The sequence below is a fragment of the Theobroma cacao genome, chromosome 7, assembly GCF_000208745.1.
Source record: "Theobroma cacao cultivar B97-61/B2 chromosome 7, Criollo_cocoa_genome_V2, whole genome shotgun sequence".
NCBI classification, from domain to species: domain Eukaryota; kingdom Viridiplantae; phylum Streptophyta; class Magnoliopsida; order Malvales; family Malvaceae; genus Theobroma; species Theobroma cacao.
In genome coordinates, this window is record NC_030856.1 from 17,885,932 (window position 1) to 17,895,284 (window position 9,353).

At 33.5% G+C, this 9,353-nt stretch overlaps 1 long non-coding RNA gene across 2 annotated transcripts; it reads right to left on the bottom strand.

The window, feature by feature from the left end:
• LOC108662902 lies at positions 1,221-6,904 on the bottom strand. 2 transcript variants are annotated; one of them, XR_001928760.1, is made up of 3 exons: positions 6,866-6,904; positions 6,131-6,206; positions 1,221-1,367 (listed from the first exon to the last, which is right to left on the bottom strand). It is a non-coding gene; the product is annotated as an uncharacterized LOC108662902 (long non-coding RNA). The 2 variants fall into 2 exon arrangements; XR_001928761.1 differs by lacking the exon at positions 1,221-1,367 and adding an exon at positions 2,708-2,822.

Sequence of the window (9,353 nt, forward strand, 5' to 3'; positions counted from 1 at the left end):
CTAAGCTAAATTATAATCAAAATTAAGTCCAAATAAGTCTATATGACAAAGTTATCGCTAATAAAAGCAAATAAAATAAGAATTGATCATGGATACACATTATTATAATATACCTTTGTTAATGCTCACTTTCTCTTTTAGAATATTAAATACTAATAAAGAGCTAATTATGGTACATTGACAACATATTTAAAACTATGCATTAATTTTATAAAGGGTCAATTATATATTTGGTCCTTAAACTATAATGAAAATTTCTATTTAGATGCCGTTTGACATATTGATGTAGTGTAATGAGAAACCTCTCGCACTACACACCTTATTTGTCCCCAAAAGATCATTGCACCCTTAAGGCTCTTGTAGGCAATCGTGGTTTTAGTGTGCTAGAAAGGAGAGAGATAGAGAAGGGAAGTGAAGAGGAGTGAGAGGGAGGTCAGTTGATGTTGGTTGATTGATATGAGACAGATTGATGCCGATCTGCCTCAAGCCGACCTTTCATTCTCTTTACACATGGTAGATTTACATCTATCTCATGTGTTAGTCTTCATCCTAGCCAACGTTTAGGCTTGAATCCCAAAAATCCCTTTGAAACAAGCTCAAGCAACCTAATCTAATATAACCAGCAATGCCACAAAGGGTCATTAAAGCAACACAATATACTTGCCACAACAAACCCCTAAAACATGCAAACAAAACAATGGCTAAAAGCCTTGGTCAATCAAGCACACAACCACACAAATGAGAGAGAGTATTGAGACAATGAAAATTTTTGTTGTCATTGGCTGTACACACTACAAAAAGAAGACTTTTACCAATGAAATATCATTTCAGTTGGTATGTGAAACTCGTAAATTTCGTCACTTGGGCAATGAGCATGGTGAGCTTAGGAAATAACTTTGTTAATCTAAGAACCTCAATTTCATCCTTGGAAATTCATAAATAAAGGTCATAAAGGTTATGGGAGTGTAATGACCTATTCCTAGATCGCTACCGGCATTCGAGTCTTAAGAGAGAACCCGTCAAGTCCCGAACAAGCCTTAATTGAAACTTTTGTTAATATCTTATATTTATTCCATTGATCTATGTAATTGCTTTGAACCATATAACTCTTTGTAATATGATTTAAACAAAAGTCATTATAAATCAATATAACTTTTATTCCACATAATTGTAAAAAAAATACATCAAAGTTTATAATCTCTAAATGTACATTTGCATTAACACTAGTGTCTATTCACAAACAAAATACGTTATGAACGACTTGACCTCTAGCAGCGGAGCAACTTGGAATAAAGTGCTATAAGATGCCTTTACCTATACACAGTGGACAATATGTGCAGATGAATGCACGCTAGGCCGATCACTATCTACAAAAAGAGAGATAAGGGGGTAAGTCTCATAGACTCAATGATCATCAGCTCCATGAGTAAGGTGTAGATGGGAAACAAGCTTAGAGCAGATAATTTGAAGGATAAAACCAAAGTATATAATGATATCCTTATAAAACCAAATAACAAATAAGGTATTTGTGCCTTGTAAAAATAATGTGGTAAAAATCATAGTGCAATACTTTCCTTGAAAAACAATGTTGAAATCAAAACATAGTAAAATAGATTTCAATCATCAAAATCATTTATTTCCTTTGTAAAAACAAATGGTCATATAAAAACATGCACTCTTCCAAACCGTGTGGCATGTGAAATTAAGTGAGTACATCCACATACATCAATTCATGATCAACATATAAAGCACTGAAAGCTTTCAATTAAAAAAGGGAGGTAAGAAAAGACAATATCTTTCCACCATGCGAAAGAGTACGAGTCTAAAAACTCTCAAGGGTCTTGAGTCAGTAATCATAGATAATCAACCCGTGGACCCTCTTCCACATAATAACAATCCGAGAGGCCTCTTCTCCACCGGGTTCCCAAAGCCATGGCAGTTTGACGATGTTGGCCGACATTAGAGAAATCATGTGATCGTAACCATGTATATCAACTCGTGGTCTTGCCATGTATAACAACCCGTGGCCTTGCCACGTATAATCAAAGAGCATGGCTTAGCCATGTCTAACAGCCTATTGGTGACCTAAAAGGTTTTCTAGCTAGAGCTCACTTGTGCACAAGGGTCACACTATCCCGATGTGACATTCGGCCTACTCTCGATGCTCTTAGTTTGTCAAAACCATTTTTCAAACCAAATCAAGGTTTTCTAGAGTTTTTCTTTAAATCATTTGAAAACAAGGTTCAGCAACCTTTCAAAATTGTTTTTCACATTAAAATGCATGGTGTAAACATTTGCATAATGTTTAAACTAAAACTAGCTCACAAGAATTTGCATTTAAGTCATTTATCAAGTGCAATTAGCTATTCACGTCACATAAAGATACAAGGCACGATTTTGATGCAAAACATTGCAAAAGGGCTTGTTTTCTGGTTTTTAAAACACTTTACATATATCATATATATGTATAGTATATAGAAAACACCTTTAAACACAATTTGCATTCAGAAATGCCTATTGTTTCTACCAGCTCATGCTTTCTACAAAAGCAGTGTATAAATCATTCCAAACCATGTATTCAAATCACTTATCATTTTCTAGCAACTCATGCTTTCCACAAAGGCATTGAATAATACTATTCATATACTTTGATATAGCATAGAATATTTTAAAAATTGACACCCCCTACTCACCTCTCTTGGCGGGATATTACTTCACCAATTTAAACTCTTTGGGTCCTTAATAGATCAATATCACTTGCCGTTTAACTGTTATCCTTCTTGATTTACATGCACGGCAACTATCCTTTACTTGTCAATTTCCTGGCAACAATTAAATTCAAAATACTTAGCAACTTTACAAATTATTTTATCCAACAATTGTTGCCCACACTTAGCTGTATGCTTTTATATCCCATTCCATTCTCTTTCCCATTCAAACATTAATCATCATTTTAATAGCTCAAATCATGCTAAAATCACCATTCTTCCTCAATTAGCTTCTGCATATTCATATGCATATTGACATATTTCTACTAAAGGAATTCATATCCTTTACATGCATAATTCTCTATATTACATGTATCGACAACTTATTTATAACATTAAGTGCCCATTTCAACCTTTCCAAGCAACATTCATCATAGTCCATCTTATATTTTCATAGCATTAACCACATATATGGCAGCAACAATCAATCCAATTTCACTCAATTATTTCCAAGCTTACATGCATAATTTGTCTATTTAACTTTCAATACTTTATTTCCTAATCTTCCATCCACATTATTCATCCTTAATTCTTTCAAACAACATAGCAAGCAACCTTAACATTTCTAACTAGCTCATGCATTTTTAGATCTTTCCAACAATCATCATTATTCATAATGTGTCTTTCAAGCTTTCAATCAACACAACAATAGCCATTTTCTCAAAATCTTTGAACCATACTTAAAGCATTATACATTTTTACCTTTGAGGTTGTTTGAGCCTTGCATGCACTCCAATATTCTTCCAAGTTTTAATCACCAAGCTGCCAACATTATTCACAAATTATATTCTTAACAATTCTACCAACCATAGGCCTAAAAAACACAATACCATGCTTACCTTTTCTTTTTCACTTTGAATCCATCATGCATCCAAGAGTTTGATGGCTTGCATGTCACTAAATCCTCTCCAATCAAGCTTTTCTTGATTGCCGCAATACATTTCTTATGGTTACCAACCGATTGTCAAAACATAATCAAACCAAAACCACAATGCTTACCCTTGTTTCTCTTAAAACTTTGGAACCAAGCTTTCTTCTTTCCTTAAGCTCCACGGTTCCTCTCTTGCATGTTGAAGATTCCTTTTTGGGTGATGAAATGCTAAACTCAACAATGAAGAGCAAGGAACCCACGGTTTCCTTGAATCCACACAAACTCGAGCCTTCCCCACTTTCTTTTTTTCTTCCTTTCTTTTCTTTTCGCCTCGTGTGAAACCTTTCAAGACCCAATTTCCTTTTTTTTTCCCTTTCTTTTCTTCTCCTTTTGGGTGGAACCTCTCAAGAACCAAGCTCCTTCTCTATTCTCTCACAATGGCTAGTTCTCACAAGCTCTCCAAGGCCAATTCTCATTTCTTTTACACTTTGAAATTTTGCTATTTATTTGGCCACCCACTTAGCCAACCAAATTGCATGCACTAATTTGCCTTTTTATTCTATATAAGATTTCATGCATCCAATTTTCATCTCTTTTAATTGGTTGAACATCTACTTCCAATATCCATCCATTCTTTAATCTATCTTCATGCATTCTTAATGAATTTCCATTTCTTCCATCTTACTTATGTCCAATAGCCTTTCATGCATTCTCCGACATTATTTCTCTTTTGGCCTCCCATTTAGCCAATAACATTAAATGCATATATATTTCCTTTCATTTAGTTCAACATTGCCACCAAGTGTCCTCTATGCAAAAATCCTCTATGCTTTCTTTAACTTGTAAAATCACATGCATATTTCACCTTGTGCATTTGCCTCTTTCCTTTTTATTTGTCACATGGTGGGGGTCCCACATGTTCCCCACTACAAGTACATCCTTGCATGTAATAGTATTGTCACATGAATATGCCAATCTTCCACATAACCTCATTTTTCATGACTAATTATGTCACGACCTGGTACTCCCCTCGAGTCCTTGACAACTGCCACGGTGTCCTCGATAGACACTCATTACTCGAAATGCCAATCGAAACCCCGCAAGGCTTAATATCAGTTTCTCATTTTCCCTGTGAGTAACCATTGGCAAAAATCATGTTCTAAAAGATTTTAAGCTATTTCCAAGCCAAAATGATGAAAAAATAATTTTCGACTCACAGGGGTATTTTGGTCATTCTTCCTTGAAAATTTCGAACCCAGCTAATTATGTAGTATACAAGTGCAAAACACATATTTCAGTATCAAAAATAAATTTAGATGTCTAAAACGTTTATTAAATATGATATTGCAACTATTTGAATAAAATAAAAATATTCAATAAAATATTCTAATTTCTTGTAAAACAATATTTATAGAGTCATCGGTAAATAATTTTTTGTAATGTAAAAGCTAAATAAATTCATACGTACTATAATACAGATAACCAGGATATGAAATTTACTTTATAGTGACTCGTGGGCCCACAAGGAACAAAAGTGCACAAAGGCAATAAACCTACAGTTTTTGGAGTAGTAAAGCCAACTATAATCCCTGACGATATCTGCTATCCACAGGTTAACTTGGGCCTGAAATGGTTGAAAATGAGGGTGGTGAGATTATAAAATCCCAGTGAGTAAACAGATACCATCTAAATCATCTGAAGTCGAGTAAATGGAGACAATTAAAATAAGTCATCATACTGTAATTTCATTACCTTTCAACTCATTTCAACCAAATAAAATCAATTCATATAAATCAAGTAATCAACATGGCTTATGAATTTCTTAAAAACTTTGGCTTGTGTCAAAACTCATACTTGGTGATACCTTGCGCAGGGCATCCAACCGAGTCTGCCAAAGCTGTTAAAAAGTTATGTACGCATAATCATGTTTTTATTTAGAAAACATAGCCGTTCGTTGGCGTTGGCTGAGTTCTCCCTCACGTGGTGGTTTAACGTGAAGTGAACCCTAAACTTTACTCTAAGAGATACCCTACGCACCTCTCCGATCGAGGTAAGAATATAATGGGGTTTACTGTGCCCCTCTAAAAGGCTGATCCACAGAAACCCCCTACTGTAGTGACTAATTAATATATAATCCACCAATTCAATAAAATTTGCAATAGCATGACATGGCAATTATTTTATTTACAGCCTTTCAAGGCAAATCAACAGTTCATTCATTTTCAGCACATTTGCCAATTCAACCATTCATGCCAACATTATCATAAGCCATTCAGTTGGAACCATAATTTAACAATATATCAAATGGTCTCCAATTACTCTATTTTGAAAGCCATCATTCAATTTCTAGATAATTTATAAAATCATTTTATTTAATCACATTTTTGTTTATAAAACATAAAGATTTATCATTTAACCTCATTTTTCCATAAAATCACAAAATCGGATAAAAACCACTTTAGATAATTAAGACAATAGTAAGGTTACTCACTGTACTAGGAGTTTGATATACTTCTATTCTCGGTCTTTGGGCACAATCTCTTTACCCTTGTTAGAGGGCTCACCACCTATACATCATACGTGACATGAATTTCAATAAATTGTGTCAATTTATCATAAACTATTTCAGGCTCTATAAATCTATATGAATGCACGAAATGTGATGCAAAATGTCCAAATAGCCCTTTAAATACGGTATTCGACCTAATTCGCACTATTCTCGGTGTAATTGGCTAAAACCTCCAATTTAACTCCAAATCGATTTCTTTCACTTTCTACACTCCAGTTATACTTAAAATACCTCAATGACTGTGAATATGATTCAATTTATCAGTCCGAACCATAAATCGCAAATGCTATACATTAGGTAAAAATTCATATTTTCATGCCAAAATTTCCCATTAAATTTCTAGCCTCACCAATCATTAAATACCACCAAAATATCATGAAATATTATCAATTTCAGCCTCAATATCCTCCCTAGAAAATTTGGCCTCTTGTGGGTTTGTGAAGAACAAAGTGATTCCTTGATAGATTTTCATACTTTCCATTACTAAACAACCAAAAACACTTAATTAGCTTGAAATCTAGCAAAATCAATGCTCAAAACCTCTCCTCTCAAATTCGGCCAGCATGGGTTCATCATGCAAACTTGACTTCTAAGCATGGAAAATGAAAAAGAAAGCATGGGTAGTGTAAATCACAAGACAAAATCACAAAATTTTACCTTTATTAGCTTAATCCCTTGAAATCTCACACTTTTTCTTCAATTTTCTCACCTAGGGTTTGTGTTCTTTCCTTTCCTCTTCACTTCATGCTTTGGCCGGCCATATGGGTGAGACTAAAAGAGTTTTAAATAGATTTTACAAGGAAATTCTAGAATAATCCAAGCTTGATACATGGCATGTTTCCATTGGTCCATGTGTAATACTTATCCATTAAGCAATCTCTCTCCACCACATAAAATGTTTCAATTATCCACAATGTAAAATGTTAATGGCTGAAATCCATGGGCATGACAAGTGTTAGGTGGTGTAAAATTCCAAAATTCTAATTTTACATTGTAAACTCGTAAAATTACCGTTTTGCCCTTAGGACTCCAAAAATGTCAAATTTAAATTTTTCACCTCTTAAACTCAAATCATACTCCAATGAGTCAAATGTGGTAAAAATGTTTTCTAAAAATTCCCATTTTATCCTTGGGTGACAAAATTACCATTTTACCCCTAGAACATGAAAATTCCAAATTGACTCCAATTTAGCCCTCGAACTCCAAATCATCATTTTAAGTCATTTTGGGTTTTAAAATTCTCAATTTCATCTTAAGATCTCTATTTAGACTAGTTCGAGGCTTAATTCAACTTAATAGTACCATTTGGTACAATATCGACTTTTGATGATTTTTCGGGGCTTTCCAAGTATGCAAGCATATTGTCAATCACATGAAGGACATGGCAAGTACTTTATAAAGTTGGGCTTGACAAATTATTTTGTTTTCATCCAATTTTGCATGTGACCAATAATTTCTCTATTTAAATAATATAATATAATATAAATGAATAAAATATTATTTTATTCATGTCATCCAAAAATTCTATTTTTGGTCTCCCTCACTTAGACTTAACCTATCTCTCGCAAGATGCGACCCGTTCTGGCATCAAATTATTTTAATATTATTTTATTAATAAAATATTATTTTATTTCAAGATTCTCCACTTGTCTCCTCGGGTCCCAAAGTGTCTTACTTTGCGTCTGTTCTCTTCCAAATCACCTTTGTAACTCACTAATTCATCCTTGATAAAATATTATTATTTTATTTTTATTTTCTCGAGTACGGAATATCTTATTCCAAAATATTCCTTTCACTTGTCACTGCTCTTTAGCACTAAAATTAGCATTAATTGACGCTCGTCCTATCCATAAGCTTGTATTGGCTTCTATACGAGGGTATGGGGTGTTACAAGGAGAGATTTAAAATGAGATTAGCACTAGGAACGATATGATTAGAGCATCAACATAGCAAAATAAAAAAAAATTGAAACAAAATAAAACCATACCTCCTACCTTTGGATTGCCTTGGTTGTTTAATGCAAAGTTAAGCACCATATAAAATCAGAAAAAGTTTTACCTTTCCTAGTGATATCATAATCAAATGGATTCCTTTTAATGATAAAAACTGTAACACCCTATACTTTGATATGGTGGCTAATATAGCTTATTGGATACCAATTGAGGTTAATTAAAGTGTTTAAGAGTGTTGAAGGGTGAAAAGAATAGTTTAGAATAAAATATTTCGTTTGTGATAAAATAATAAAAAAATAATAATATCTTATTGAGGATGAAGTTATGGAGTTAAAAAGGTGCTATAGAGCTAAACCGAGGCAAAGTAAGATGTTTAAGAGCCCTAGAAGGCTAGAGGAAATTTTTTGGAATAAAATTTAAATTTTAAATAAAATAATATTAAAATAATACCGATGCCAAATTGGATATGTTACACAAAGGAAGTGTGATTTGTACAATTTGTCTAAGTGGGGGAGTGTGAGACCTTGATTTTTATAGACTCGTAGCTAGAAGTAAACGCGATAACAAGGACTAGGGGTAATTTCATCATTTCATTAGTGAGCCCCTAGAAGTAGGCTTTCAAACATTATTAAGGCCTAAGTAGGCCTAAGGCATAAATGAATGATGAAAATAAGGATAAAATGACGAAGGAAATAGAAATAATGATGATTTTCAAGGTAAGGGCAAAATGGTCATTTTTTATCTTGAGTCAAAATTTTTAAGTTTTCGTGAATCTGAGTATTTCTAGACTATAATAGACTTTATTTCAGTGTCAAAAGAGTAAAAAGAATGCACAAAGGATTGGAGGAAGACAAAGCCAACTTGTTAAGGGCATTTTCATAATTCAAGTTAAGTTTGGATAAGCTTTAGCATAAATATCTCATTTCTCCAACAGCTTCCTCATTTTTCCAGCAGCTTTTTCTTCTTTTTCTTCCTCCCATCTCATGTTTCTTTCATCCTCCATGAAAGCTTCTCTCAAAACTTCCATTATCCTCTCAAACTAACATTAAATTTCATGTTTTTACACACCTTGTTATAAAGTTTTTCATGCTCTTTCACTCTCTCACCTTAAAACCCTTAAAAATTCTAAAGAGAGAAAGAGAGAGAGAGCTTCTATAATAGCTTGAAAATTCTTGGAAAGGAATTCACTTACA